Source organism: Ursus americanus, chromosome 6, assembly GCF_024610735.1.
Source record: "Ursus americanus isolate L20-20 chromosome 6, mUrsAme1.1.p, whole genome shotgun sequence".
NCBI lineage: Eukaryota > Metazoa > Chordata > Mammalia > Carnivora > Ursidae > Ursus > Ursus americanus.
Window position 1 is genome coordinate 14,309,923 of NC_142132.1, and position 16,014 is coordinate 14,325,936.

Genomic DNA, 16,014 nt, shown 5'->3' on the forward strand with positions numbered 1-16,014 from the left:
CTTTGCCAAAAAAATTCAACCTAAATTTGATCAAGCTTTTAGATCCAATTACCAATTTACAAAAAATACCTAAGTCAAACAAACATGTTTAACCCTACAATGGGGACATAATCAACTGCATCCAAATCGAGGGAAACTCTACAGGATAAAAAGTTTAATTTCCTCAACAAATAAATTACAAGTTTAAAAAAAAAGAAAGAAGGGGGATCTTCAAGATAAAAGAGATTTAAAAGACTTATCAGCTGATTATCATGTGTAGACCTAATTTGAACTTAATTCAGACAAACAAAGACACCTATAAGCTGTAGATGTGAACATTGGATAGTTGATGATATCAGTTAATTGCTGTTAATTATTCTATGTGTAATAATGGATTCTAGTTATGTTTTTTAAAAGTTCTTATTTTTTAGAGACATAATAAGATAATTACATGATATAAATGATTTGCTTCAAGTAATACAGCAGAAAAACAAGTAGAGATAAAGATGAAACAAGATTGGCTGTAAACTGATAACTGTTCAAAATGAATGATGAGTACATACAATTCATTACATTTTTCTTTTTTACCTTTGTATGTGCTTTAAATCTTCTATAATAATTCTTTTTAAGAAACAGAGTTTAGCAAAGATAGTGGCCATAAAGTCAACATATAAAAGTCTGTTATATTTTCATGCACCAGCAAATAAACAATTAGAACATACCATTTAAAATAAACACACCATTTACAACATCATCTAAAACTACAAGGTACCTAAAATTAAAACTTACCAAAGATGTGCAAGATCAATAAACAGAAAAGTTATAAAGTTTTATTAAAAGATATTTAAAAAGACAAATTGAGATATCCTAAGTTCATAGAGGGGAAGTCTCAGTTTCATAAAGATACAAAGTCTCTCAAAAGTAACTATAATAATAAGTGCAATTATAACCAAAATCACAAAGGATTTTCATGGACATGATAAACTGATTCAGAAATGTATATAAAAAGCAAAGGGCCAAGTATAGAAAATATACTCTTGAGAAGACAAAAAAAAAAAAAAAGACAAAGGGGGGTGTCCCACCTTGTATCATGACTCATTATAAAGTAACAGTAATTAAATAGTTAAAATGGAATAGTATGCATTTAGTAGTAATTAAGGCAGTTCTGAGCAGAAATGAACTGACCAATGAAACAAAACAGAAAATAGAATATGAATTATATCCATGATCTATTATTATTATTTTTATTTTTCATACAAGATGTGACACTGTAGATCACTACAGGAAGAAGAAACCGTTCAATAAATGTTGCTGGGACAATTGGTTATCCACGTACAAAAAAAATGAAAATGGATCTTGTTGTACATATAAACAAAATCAATACCATATCAACTAAAGACAAATATGAAAGGCAAACCTTACAAATTATTAGAGAAAATACAGGACACCATCTTAGGTAGGTAAAGAATTCTTGAACAAGGCACAAAAATGCTGACTTTAACAAGAAATGACTCATAATTTCAACCATAGTAAAAATAGGAACTCTACTAAAGCACAACAGTATAAAAAACTCCAAAAATCAAAACAAAAACAAAAAGCTTCATAAATTGGGAGAAGAGATCTTCAACATGTAACAAACAAAATTCAGAATTATTAAAAAACTAAAATTAAAAAACTTACAGAAATCAATAAAATACAAATACCCAAACAACGCAGTTGCAAAATAATTATGAGACATTTTACAGAAAAAGAAACACATAGTCTATAAATAGATGGAAAGAAGCTCAGCCTCATGGGTAGTCAGGGCAATACAGATTAAGACCACAAAATACCATCTTATATCCATAAGACTGGCAAGAGTTTCAGTTAGTCTAAAAATAAAGTACTGAAGAAGATGGAGATCAATGGGAAATATTATAATTTGCTAATGTAAATATAAATTGGCTTAATCACTTTGGAAAATAGTTTGTCATCTAGTAAAGTTCAAAATTCATTTGCGTTATACACACCAATTCTACCAGGCATATAACCTAAACTCTTAAACATGTACATCAGGAAAATCACAAGAGCATTGTTTGTGAAAACAAAAACTAGAAACAATCCAAATGTGCATTAAAAGGAAAAAAATTGTAATATATTCACACATCTACACTCAATAACATGGATGAGTTTGAGAAACAATCCAAAACGATATCATACCATTTTTACATAACTAAAAAAATAAACAAAAATAAACAAAATGCAGACAGATCATATATGTAAATATATGGCGTAAATTTAAATAAATCACAATGTAACAAAGAAAATTATATATAGGGAAATGGACTAAGTGCAATATCACACACACACACACACACACACACACACACACAAGAAAATGAAACACAATGTAGGACAGCAATACATCTGGAAGGAAAGGTATGGAATAAAGGAGGAGCCCATGGTTATGCAAGCTATTGGTTTTAAGTCTAGTTTAGTTCACAGGTGCTCTTCATATTATTATACTTTACAACTTACACATAGTTAGGGAAGAAAAATATAATAATTGTAGGGATGGAGGAGGAAATCATACCTTATATATGTGAACTTCACTGGGTTCTGAACTTTTATGAATTTAATAGTAAATAGGAATTCTGAAGGAATGCTCAAGTAGGAAAGATAGAACAAGTTATTAATTTTGAGCATTAGATGTTTACACAAGCATAAAAAAACTTGTAATGAATATTTTTAAAGAGTGAGTGGAAAGTTAAATGGAGAATTACAATGTATTGTGGAGAGCTGTACAATGTACTTCAGGCTTCAGCTATACAATACTTCAGGTATTGAATGTATTTATCTTTTCAGATAAAATGGTAGCGATCTTTCTTCCACCATACCATCCATACTTGCTCCTCCCCTTTTCATTTTAAATGAACAGCAGGTTCTGTAAGATTTTTCATGCCATCAGAACTGGGCGGTTGACCACGTTCCCTTTCAGTTAGCTAACCGTGAGAATGAGTGACTACTGAAATTAAGGAGGGCATTTAGAGTGAATTATAGGAAGTATTTCACTATTCAGCATATAATCAAGCTGTAGAATTCAGCTCTGCACTTAAAGAAAAAATTGCTGTTGCTAGCTTTAAAAGAGGCTAGGTAATAACGGTATGAATATTAATACATTTGCAGCTAGCCAAAGCTATATAATGCTAAGCAGATCTCGTGCTTCAGTGCATAGACTGCCTACAGGAGTTAAGAAGGACTTCCTTCACCTGCTGCACAATAACTCAGGGCAGTTTGCATTGGTTATTGTCACCTTTCTCTGAATCATCAAATAATGATGAAGATGGGCCAACTGCTAGTTAGTTTTTCAAACTTACGTTCCGCATATTTTATGATTTCCTGCACATTCCAATTTTTTTCACTTATTTCTAAGTGCTATAGAAAAGCCTTTACTAAAAGAACACTCTTTAGCTATAGAACTGTACACAAGTACCATTTCAGTAGAAAGCAGGAAAAATTTCACCCAAAGTCCTAGTACACAGACTCAAATGATAATAAAATTTAGGTGTCTTTTACTGCAGGAACTTACTAAAAGAATACTCATTTTAGCTATAGAACTGTACACAAGTACTATTTCAGTGGAAAGAAGGAAAAATTTCACCCGAAGTCCTAGTACACAAACTCAAATTTAGGTATATTTCATCGTGGTATTTTGCTTCCATACAATGGTGATTATGTAATTTTATTTCTTAGGTTTTTGTGTGTGTGTGCTTAATGTTATCACTTACATTGTCCTCAGTTAATTACACATGCCAATTAATGCCATATAAGAGAAATATGTAGTAGTCCAAGAGGCTACACCAGAATTAACTTAATTGTTCATTTATGGTATAGCAATTAAGTTGTTCCTATCATTTTTTTCTACCATAAATAACATTTCAAGAACACCTTTGTGCATAAAGTTTCCTCTGTACTTAGAATTATTTTCCTTCGGCTAGAGCTTGTAAGTGTAATTTTTAGGTTAAATGACATAAACATTTTTTTTTAAAGATTTTATTTATTCAACAGAGATAGAGACAGCCAGCGAGAGAGGGAACACAAGCAGGGGGAGTGGGAGAGGAAGAAGCAGGCTCATAGTGGGGGAGCCCGATGTGGGGCTTGATCCCATAACACCAGGATCATGCCCTGAGCCGAAGGCAGACGCTTAACCGTTGTGCCACCCAGGCACCCCCGACATAAACATTTTTAAGTTGTTTACGGTGATTTATGTACATCAAATTGCATTTAAAATATATGTAATGTATACTGCCTCAGCAATATATGAATTATCTTTGTACCACACCCTTGCCAATTTTGGTATGGTCATTTAAGAATGTCTTTCAAAATTTGATAGAAAAATGATATTTAGTCATTTTAATTTGCATTTAATTGATAAACATTATAACTGATTTACCATTTGACTTTTTTGTCTTGGTATCCCTACTAACTTGTATAGCGTAAGATACAAAGTATGCATTCAGTGCATATTTGTTGGATAAATAAATGAATGAAAACTATTGATTTTAGTGTTTTCTGACTGATTTTTTTATCAACTTAGCAAGATGCTATCCTTTGTTTGTCATAACTACTATAAATTTCTCCCAGTTTATTATTCCATGATGCTGAACTTCTTTGACACATGGAATTTTAAATCTTATATGTTAAGTGTATTAATTTTATCCTTTTTTGGTTTCCTTAGTCACACCAGAGGTTTAGTAAGTAGTTCTTTCTACTTCTTGCTAGTGTTTCCATGGCTTGACTTTCTTAATATTCTTTCCCTATATTAATTCATATGAAAATTATTTTAGTGAAATTTAAACACAAACACGATTTTAGAAGACATACAGGTCATCCTCTTTCATATACAATTTATTTCTGAAAGTAGGTATAAAAATTGAATGCATGGGGGCACCTGGGTGGCACAGAGGTTAAGTGTCTGCCTTCGGCTCAGGGCTATATCCCGGCATTATGGGATCGAGCCCCACATCAGGCTCTTCCGCTATGAGCCTGTTTCTTCCTCTCCCACACCCCCTGCTTGTGTTCCCTCTCTTGCTGGCTGTCTCTATCTCTGTAGAATAAATAAATAAAATCTTTAAAAAAAAATTGAATGCATGAAAATGGAATTTCAGTGTTCTAATTATGCTTTCCCTCAGTTCACCAGCAGACAGGTCAGAACCTTCACAGGTGTGTCAGGCCGAACCAGAGAGATCTGCTAAGAAGGAGGTAAAAAAGGGATGGGCCCTGCCAGCACCTCCATTATTTCAAATCCTGGGTGAGCTGAATTAGGCATCTTCTTTAACCACATATTTACGCTCATCTTCCTAACCCCATACCAAAAGGGGTAGCTTGTAAAGGTAAACATATGAAAATGGAAAAAAAAAAAAAACCAAACTGTTTTCTATTAAAGACATGAGTGATTTTTGAAAATGATTACTTTAACATTGTACATGGCTTCTACAATAAACAAAATCATTTCAAAGTTTAGGGACATTTACAAATAGTCACATTTACATCAGAATATAATGTTTAAAACAATCAATTGATTCAGTCATCAAAATTTCCCTTGTATTTACTTAGAAGCTTTAATAACTACAGTATGTGCCAAGAATTCACAAAACAGGAGATCTCTATTAGCTTGAAGGCTACATAATCAATGCTATAGAGACACTTTTGTTAGTGAATAAATGATGAAGTCTTACTAGAAAAGATGCAGAGTCAACAGAAATAGTCAACAAAATACATAGCTAAGAATAATCCTGGAATTAAATGGGGATTTTCATATTTTATAAATGTTAAAAAAAGAGAGGGATGGCATGCATTGTCTACAGGTATATAATTATTTGACTAGTATTTTCCAGAAACTTTAATGCTGAGATCTTATTACACTTTGCCACTTTGAGTTCATTCTTGTTGATAGTACAGAGCACTGCAAAGTACTTGTGCACTGTTTCCTCAGTGCAGCCTGGATAACAATTCTTATTACTCTACTAAATAATGCTTATTCTAAATAATGCTATAGAAACATTCCCACAAGTATTTAAAGATACATGTATAAAATGTTTTCAACTATGAAAATTTATAAACTATTACAATCCATCAGTGGGAGAAAGGCTACATCAGTATGGCATTTCCATACATTGTTGTTAAAAAAGAATGAAGTTGATCAGCACAAACTAACATGGGAAATTTCTAGAATATTTTACTAAGTAATAAAGCAAATTACAGACCAGTAAGTCTGATCCCATTTTATGCTAAACACACACACAGCACATATGTGCACACACACACCCGCACAGATATATAAACTCTGAAAAGATACATGTCAAACTTTTAGCAATGGTCACACAGGGGATTTCTGGAATAAGGTGATAAGAGAGGAGACTTTGATGTTTTACATTTTCATAGTGTTTGAATTTTGGATTCAGTCAACATAGCCTAGTCTCATAATTTAAAAACACCTATATATACATCTGGTAAAATAAAAAATATATAAATGTGTGTAAATATACATCTTTATCTGTGTATCTTTTAGAGAGGTTGAGTGTTTGAATACCATCATGTATTTATGCCTTCTTATAAATCGAAGGACCATCAATGTGACCTCTACAACCAACTTAACTGGATGACTTTTTCACTGAAAAGGCAACAGCACTGATTTACTACTTCATACAAATGCATTTAGAGTCTCTCAGTAGGAGGTACGTATTAACTTTTGTGCAGTTTCCATTGCAAATATCTCTTCACAAAACCACACTATCTTCAAATGTTCAGAAGGAAAAATCCCATGCTGTTGACTTTGCAGCTTCATTTCTGAAATAAACTTCCTGTTGTATTAAACAGGCGCAAATACTGGTTATAAAAAATGTAAAAGCATTCTAGAAAGAAGTTTCATGGGTAAGGAAAATGCCTGAAATGTTTCAAGTTGTCTGGTATGTCACTATTAGGAGCAAATAAAAACTCATGATCAAGAGCTGTATTTTGGTGACCCTGGTGTTGGGCAATAATACAAAAATAATAGGTGTTGGGAGTTTGAAAGGGCCCAATATATAACACTCTTCTTTCCTGCCTGAATTCTGCCCAATTGAGAAATAAGGAAAGCAGAAGGTATCACATTTACTACTAATATAGCAGTTACTGGAGAATGTGGCTTGTGTCTGCAAGCAAAGGGCTTACTAATATTGAACCCCCAAATTAGACTAACTTAACGTATACCATTATGAGCACAATTGGATGCAACAAGCTTTCTCTTCTGGACTCCTAGCACTGTAAAACTTAAGGGATAGAGGAGCAGAGAGGAATATACACTCTCTAAGGCAGGCCAGCTTCTAAAAAGGGCGGGGGCCCAGTTTACCCTTCCAAACTCACCAGTCAGATTGAGTCACTCCTCCCCACCTTCCAAAAAGAAAGGAGGGTGTTAGGGAAAGGCTGGGAGGATTACATCTATAAAGCTTTTTCCGCATGGAAGAAAAAAATCAGGAGTGGAAAAAGAATTCCATCAGGCTCTTCCAGTGGTGAGAATATACCACATCTTTGCAAATAACACTGAAAACATGTGGACTCGTACCTTCTTTATAGTGAAAATAAAATTATATGTAGACTCAATCACTGAACAAATATTTACTGAACACCATGTGCCCTTTACTGTGCTATATGTGAGATTGATAGAAAAATGAACAGGAAGTAGAGGGAATTCCAGCTGAGTGGGATAGACTGACACACATAACTATCATAGAATTTTAAACATATGCTCTATGAACACAGAGAAAGGAACAGTAGAGGAAAGCTTTCATAATTTATTACATTCATTTATTCATTATTTATTTAACATCTACTATATGCCAAGCTCTGTACCAATGTCTTAGACCATGAGTATACAATGGTAAACCAAGTGGACAAAATCTCTCCTCTTGTTGAGCACATGGCAGAGACAGATACTAACAAAATAAAGCATGTAAGTATGTAATTACAAAATAGAATCTGTGCTATAAAGGAAAAAAAATAAGGTGTTATAAAAAAATAAAAATAAATTTAGATCACAGGGTAAGAGAGTCTTCTCTGAGGAAACATTTCAATTGAGATCTAAAGAATAGAGTATGTTCCACATAGGTAGGAGATAGGCAGGCAGAGTGGCTAACAGATAATTTGAAGAGAAGGAAGGTCCTTAAGTGGAAAAAAGCTTGGAGTGCTTGAGGGAGCAGAGTGAAGAGGGGACCACAACTGAAAATAACATCAAGGGAGGTGGTCAGAGGCCATACTTTGATAGGGCCATACTAAGGACGTTAGGTTTTATTATGTTCGTTATGAAGCTATTGAACGATTTCAGTGAAATGATTCAATTTACAATGGATTGGCCAGTGAAAAAGTTAAGGAATGGGGAGAAGAAGAGAGATTGTTACTGTGATCCAGGTGAGAGAGGGTGGTGACCAGAACTAGGATATTAGCAATGGGGAGAGAGAATTGGAAGGATTCAGGAAATATTTTGCAGGCAAAAGCAACAAAACTTCGTGATGGATTAGGGTGGGGTGCGAATGACAAGATTTGTAAATACATCAAAAATGCCTGCTACATTTTAGATTTGAGCAAAACCCATAAAACATGACATGTCAGCTGGGCCTTAAGGACTATGTTAGATTTTTGTGCATAGAGAAGAAAGAAAGAAGTATGAGGTCCTATGGCATATTCAGAATTCTATAAATAGTATTCTGATGCACTAGCAGTTTAGGATATGTGATAGAATGCAGGGGATAGTGGAAGGGCACAGATTGTGAAGACCTTTGAATTCTCCCATCCAAGTATTAATCAGGTCCAACACTGCTTAGCTTCTGAGATTAGACAAGATTGGGCATGTTTGGGGTGGTTTGGCCTAGACAAGACCTTTGAACCTCTGATAAGATTTTTGTTTTTGCTTTTTTGCTTATTTAATCATGGCAACATCACTTCAGATCTATGTTTATATTAAACTGTTGGGAATTCAGGACTGGAGATTAGGAAAGAGGGATTTGGGACAAATATTTGGAAATTATCTATATGTGATAACTAAAACCATTAGAGCATAAGAAGAAGCCCATAAAGAGCATAAAGAAAGAAGATTCAATGATCAATCTTTAGGGAGCCCCTGCATTTAAGAGACAGGTAACATAGACCAGAAAGGAATGAGACAATATACAGAAACAGTGAATTTACAGGTAATACATCAGCAGTAAATTCAGATCTTTCAATAGTTACTCTGAATGTAAATGGGCTTAATGACCCAATCAAAAGACGAAGGGTATCAGATTGGATAAAAACCAAGACCCATTGATATGCTGTCTGCAAGAGACTCATTTTAGACCCAAAGACACCTCCAGATTGAAGTGAGGGGGTAGAAAAGCATTTATCATGTTCATGGACATCAAAAGAAGCTGGGATCGATTTCAAACCAAAGACTAATAAGAAATGAGAAAGGACACGATATCGTAACTAAAGAAATTATATCATAATCCAACAAGAAGATCTAACCACTGTAAATATTTATGCCCCTAACATGGGAGAAACCAATTATATAAACCATTTAATAACAAAATTAAACAAACACATTGATAATAATACAATAATAGTAGGGAACTTTAACACCCCACTCACTGCAATGGACAGATCATCTAAGCAGAAGATCAACAAGGAAACAAGGGCTTTGAATGACACACTGGGCCAGATGGACTTCACAGATATATTCAGAACATCCCATCCTAAAGCAACAGAATACACATTCTTCTCGAGTGCACACGGAACATTCTCCGGATTAGATCACATACAGGGTCACAAATCAGATCTCAACTGGTACCAAAAGTTTGGGATCATTCCCTGCACATTTTCAGACTACAACCCTTTGAAACTTGAACTCAATCACAAGAGGAAATTTGGAAAGGACTCAAATACATGGAGGTTTAAGAGCATTCTTCTAAAGAATGAATGGGTCAACCAGGAAATTAAAGAAGAATTAAAAAAATTCATGGAAACAAATGAAAATAAAAACACAACTGTTCAAAACTTTTGGGATGTAGCAAAGGCGGTCCTAAGAGGGAAGTATATAGCAATACAAGCCTTTCTTGAGAAACAAGAAAGGTCTCAAATACACAACCTAACCTTACACCTAAAGAAGCTGAAAAAAGAACAGCAAATAAAGGCTAAATCCAGCATGAGAAGAGAATTAATAAAGATCAGAGCATAAGTCAATGAAATAGAAACCAAAAGAACGTAGAACAGAGCAATGAAAGTAGGAGCTGGTTCTTTGAAAGAATTAATAAGATTACTAAACCCCTGAACAGACTCCTCAAAAAGAAAAGAGAAAGGAACCAGATAAATAAAATCATGAATGAAAGAGATCAAAACCAACATCAAAGAAATACAAACAATTATAAGAACATATTATGCATAACTATATGCCAACAAATTAAGCAATCTGGAAGAAATGGATGCATTCCTAGAGATGTATAAATTACCAAAACTGAAACAGGAAGAAATAGAAAACCTGAACAGACCCATAACCAGCAAGGAAATTGAAGCAGTAATAAAAAAATCTCCCAATAAACAAGAGTACAAGTCCATGACTGTATGATTTCCCAGGGGAATTCTACCAAACATTTAAAGAAGAATTAATACCTATTCTTCTGAAGCTATTTCAAAAAATAGAAAGAAAACTTCTAAACTCTTTCTATGAGGCCAGCATTACCTTGATCGCAAACCCAGACAGAGACCCCACCAGAAAGGAGAATTACAGACCAATATCCTTGATGAACATACACACAAAAATTCTCACCAAAATACTAGCCAGTAGGATCCAACAGTACATTAAAAGGTTATTCACCATGACCAAGTAGGATTTATTCCTGAGCTGCAGGGTGGTTCAACATCAGCAAATCAATCAATGTAATACACTACATTAATAAAAGAAAGGACAAGAATCAGGTGATCCTCTCAGTAGATGCAGAAAAAGCATTTGACAAAGTACGGCATCCTGATTCTTGATCAAAACTCTTCACAGCATAGGGATAGAGGGAACATACATCAATATTATAAAAGCCATCTACGAAAAGCCCACAGCAAATATCATTCTCAATGGGGAAAAACTGAGAGCTTCTCCCCTAAGATCAGGAGCATGGCAGGGATGTCTACTATCACCACTGTTGTTCAATGTAGTACTAGAAGTCCTAGACTCAGCAATCAGACAACAACAACAACAACAACAAAAATAAATAAATAAATAAATAAATAAATAAATAAATAAATAAATAAAAGGCATCCAAATCAGCAGAGGTCAAACTCTCACTTTTCGCAGATGACATGATACTCTATGTGGAAAACCCAAGAGACTCCACTCCAAATTGCTAGAACTCATACAGGAATTTGCTAATTATCAGGATATAAAATCAATGCACAGAAATCAGTTGCATTTCTATACACTAACAATGAGACAGAAGAAAGATAAATTAAGGAGTCAATCCCATTTATGATTGCACCAAAACCCATAAGATAACTAGGAATAAACCTAACCAAAGAGGCAAAGGATCTGTACTCAGAAAAGTATAGAACACTCATGAAAGAAATTGAGGAAGACACAAAGAAATGGAAAAACATTCCATGCTCATGGATTGGACGAACAAATATTATTAAAATATCTATGATTCCTAGAGCAATCTATACATTCAATGTAATCTCTATCAAAATACCATCAACCTTTTTCACAGAGCTGGAACAAATAATCCTAAAAATGTGTATGGAACCCGAAAAGACTCTGAATAGCCAAAGGAATGTTGAAAAAGAAAACCAAAGCTGGTGGCATCACAATTCCAGACTTTAAGCTCTATTACAAAGCTGTAATCATTAAGACAGTATGATACTGGCACAAAAACAGAACATAGATCAATGGAACAGAACAGACAACCCAGAAATGGACCCTCAACTCTGTGGTCAACTAATCTTCAACAAAGTAGGAAAGAATATCCAATGGAAAAAAGACAGTCTTTTCAACAAACAATATTGGGAAAATTGGACAGCCACATGAAGAAGAATGAAACTGGACCGTTTCCTTACCTCATACACAAAAATAGACTCAAAATGGATGAAAGACCTAAATGTGAGACAGGAATCTATCAAAATCCTAGAGGAGAACACAGGCAGCAACCTCTTTGACCTCAGCTGCAGCAACTTCTGGCTAAACACATCTCCAGAGGCAAGGGCAAAAATGAACTACTGGGACTTCATCAAGAAAAAAAGCTTTTGCACAGCAAAGGAAACAGTCCACAATATCAAAAGACAACTGACAAAATGGGAGAAGATATTTGCAAATGTCTTATCAGATAAAGGGCTAGTATTCTAAATCTATAAAGAACTTTTCAAACTCAACACCCGAAGAACAAATAATCCAATCAAGAAATGAACAGAAGACACAAACAGACATTTCTCCAAAGAAGACATAAAAATGGCCAACAGACACACGAAAAAATGTTCAACATCACTTGGCATCAGAGAAATACAAATTGAAAGCACAATGAGATACCACCTCACACCAGTCAGAATGGCTAAAATTAAGAAGTCAGGAAATGACAGATGTTGGCGAGGATTCGGAGAAAGGGGAACCCTCTTACACTGTTGGTGGGAATGTAAGCTGGTGCAGCCATTCTGGAAAACAGTGTGGAGGTTCCTCAAAAAGTTGAAAATAGAGCTACTCTACAACCCAGCAATTGCTCTACTAGGTATTTACCCCAAAGATACAAATGTAGTGAACCAAAGGGGCACCTGCACCCCAAAGTTTATGGCAGCAATGTTCACAATAGCCCAGCTTACGGAAAGAGCTCAGATGTCCAATGACAGACGAAGAGATAAAGAAGATGTGGTATATATATATATATACAATGGAACAGTACTCAGCTATCAAATAAATGAAACCTTGCCATTTGCAACGACATGGATGGAACTAGAGGGTATTATGCTGAGTGAAATAAGTCAATCACAGAACGACAATTATCATATGATCTCACTCATATGTGGAATTTAAGAAACAAAACAGGATCATGGGGGAGGAAGGGAAAAATAAACCAAGACGAAAGCAGAGAGGGAGATAAGCCATACAGACTCTTAATCATAGAAAACAAGTAGAAAACAAACAAACAAGCTGGAGGGGGTAACTGGGGTGATGGGCATTAAGGAGGGCATGTGATGTAATGAGCACTGGGTATTATATAAGACTGATGAATCACTGAACTCTACCTCTGAAACTAATAATATATTATATGTTAATTAATTGAATTTAAATTACAAAAAGACAGGTAAAAGAAAAGAATGAGAAAGAAGCTTGAAAGTCATGAAATCCTCATGGATAATATGAAATAAAAATGCAATCATAAGTATTTATATAATTATAATTACATCTAATTATAGAGCATTTACTATGTTCCAAGCACTGTTCTAAAGGCTTTACATATATTAAGTCATTTAATTTTAACTATAATCTTGTGAGGTAGGTGCTATTAAGAACTTCATTTTATAGATGTGGAGACTGAGGCATAAACAAGTTTAATTGCTTGTCCAAGGTTACTAACCTAGTAAATAACAGAGTTGGGATTTTAAGGGGTTTGTAATATTAACCTCTATGCTTACTAGAACCTAAGGTTTATCATTTCTACCCTCTCTGAACTATATGAAAAAACTAGATCAGTCATAGTTATACAACCTTCTGGGAGCTTCATATGAATTAACCCAACCTTCGACTTGAGTGTTAATCATAGCAATATTCTACAAGTTAGCTGCCTTAACATGTTTAATTAATGATTCCACACTCTTCAAAATAGAATCTTTTAAATAAATAAGCATCTTGGTATTTATAAACAGGAAATGACTACCTAAAGCAGACCATTAAACCACTGTGAATGTAAGTACTGGTTCTCTACACTAATGGATGGCATCAAGATTGAGCCCAACAAATAATCTGAACATGGCAGATTAATTAAAAAAAACATAATTATTATAAAAGAATTCCAATAATATAGACAGTATAAAATATGTGTGAAATTTTCTAGTTACTAAAAGTAGAAACAATAAACTCATAGAAATAAACTAATATTAATTTTTTATAATTGCTTTCTTAACTGGTTAAAGTTTAATAAAAGTAGTAGTGCAATTATAATAACCTTAAAATAAAACTGGCTCTCAACTGGGGACAATTTTGCCCACCGCTCTGCCCAGAGGACATTTGGCAATGTCTGGAGACATTTGTGGTTGTCAAAGCTGGGGGTGGGAGGTGCTACTGGCATCTAGCGGGTAGAGGCCAGAGATGCTGCTAAATGTCTTAAATTGCATAGGACTGCCCTCTTGCAACCAAGAATAACCTGGCCCAAAATGTCAACGGTGCCAATTTTGAGAAACCCTGCTATAAAAATGGCATCTATACCAATAGCAGTGAAACCTGAAAATTTAAGAAAAAGGCAACAGAATTCAGTATACATTTGAAGACACAGAAGGAAAAGAATTTTCCAAAATTTAGGGATAAAACCAACCTAATTTTGGCCTTCATGATGTTGAATAAATGTCATATCATCTCTTGCCATTATTAGCTTCTTGTTATTGCACTAATCATAAGGCTTATGGCCATATTTCCTAAAATCTTTATATTCAGTACTTTGACTTGGTTCTTTATACTTGAAATAACTTTTATGGAAAATACGAGTAAGCAAACTAAACTACACATATCAAAATAATTTAAAGTGGGAACTGGTAAATATTGGCATTTCATTTGATAACTGCTAAAATGCAAAAAATGGACGATGTCTATAGACTAATGTTTCTTTCTATTCAAATTTCCTCTGTCACCATCTGTGAAGGAAAAAACACTCTCCAACAGACTTTGTGTGTTTAATTTTAACCCAGGGCAAATTTTTACGACTGAGTGATAAACCCACAAAACTGGAGTTCACATCAGAAGCCCTTATACTACTAACCATAATGATACCAGTGGGCATTATCATTTTTAAAAGTGTAAAAAAATCAATGAGCAGATTGTCATTACAGAAACTCATTCTGCATCACACATATCACCCAAGAGATTGATATTTCATGCTTATAAAACTTAACATAAAATTAAATTGCAAATATTTTCTCACAATCTACTAAAATTATGGCCTACGGCAATACACTGCTAATATGAAACATTTGTTCAGCTCTAGTGGACATATTTCTATATGATTTATGTAAAAGAAGGCTTCATTTGCTTCTCATAGATTCAGTAATGAGGTTTCTTTCCTTATATTTAGCCCAGAACGTAGATGAACTTCTTTGAAGTAAAGCCAGCAAATATAACATTGAATTATTAATAAACAATAGTAAAATTAACAAACTGAAGGTTTTCTCCTCGTGTGTATGACTATGTTGTTTCAAACACTAGCCATTCTTTCATTATCCAAATACATAAAAAGCAGCTCAAAATCCCATACAGAAAATACATTTCATTCTTTCAGCATAAAACAAATAGTAATAAATTTCAAGTAAGATAGTAGGTTGTGATTTTTTTCCCCTGAAATCTAAAACGATAAACAATTTCAATCATTAAAAACAAAGTTAGGGGGCGCCTGGGTGGCTCAGTCGGTTAATCTTCTGCCTTAGGCTCAGGTCAGGATCCCAGACTCCTGGAATCGAGTCCCACATTGGGCTCCCTGGTTGGTGGGCAGTCTGCTTCTCCCCCTCCCTGCCTCTCTGTGTTGTCTCTCTCTCTTAAATCAATCAGTCATCTTTAAAAAAAAAGTTAGGAATAACAGAAAGGAGAGTTGTGGAACCAATACTTTGTTTTAATCTATTGGAATGTGAATAACACTGAGTCCATGAGGTAAAAGAAAAAATTGATTTCAGTATTATCAACCCAATGCACTGTGAAACTTACATGTAGCACTTTTTAGCCAGTGAAGTGTTTTCTCATTAGCATATTTCACAATACACAGAAAAGGAGTTAACATCTTTATCTGGAACTTAAAAAAAAACAACCTACACAGT

The 16,014-nt window shown here is 34.3% G+C and overlaps 1 protein-coding gene across 1 annotated transcript in view; it reads right to left on the reverse strand.

Moving 5' to 3' along the window:
* Positions 1-16,014, reverse strand: part of CCDC172 (coiled-coil domain containing 172) — a 53,050-nt gene that overhangs the window by 2,521 nt on the left and 34,515 nt on the right. The gene's annotated exons all lie outside the window — the stretch shown is intronic.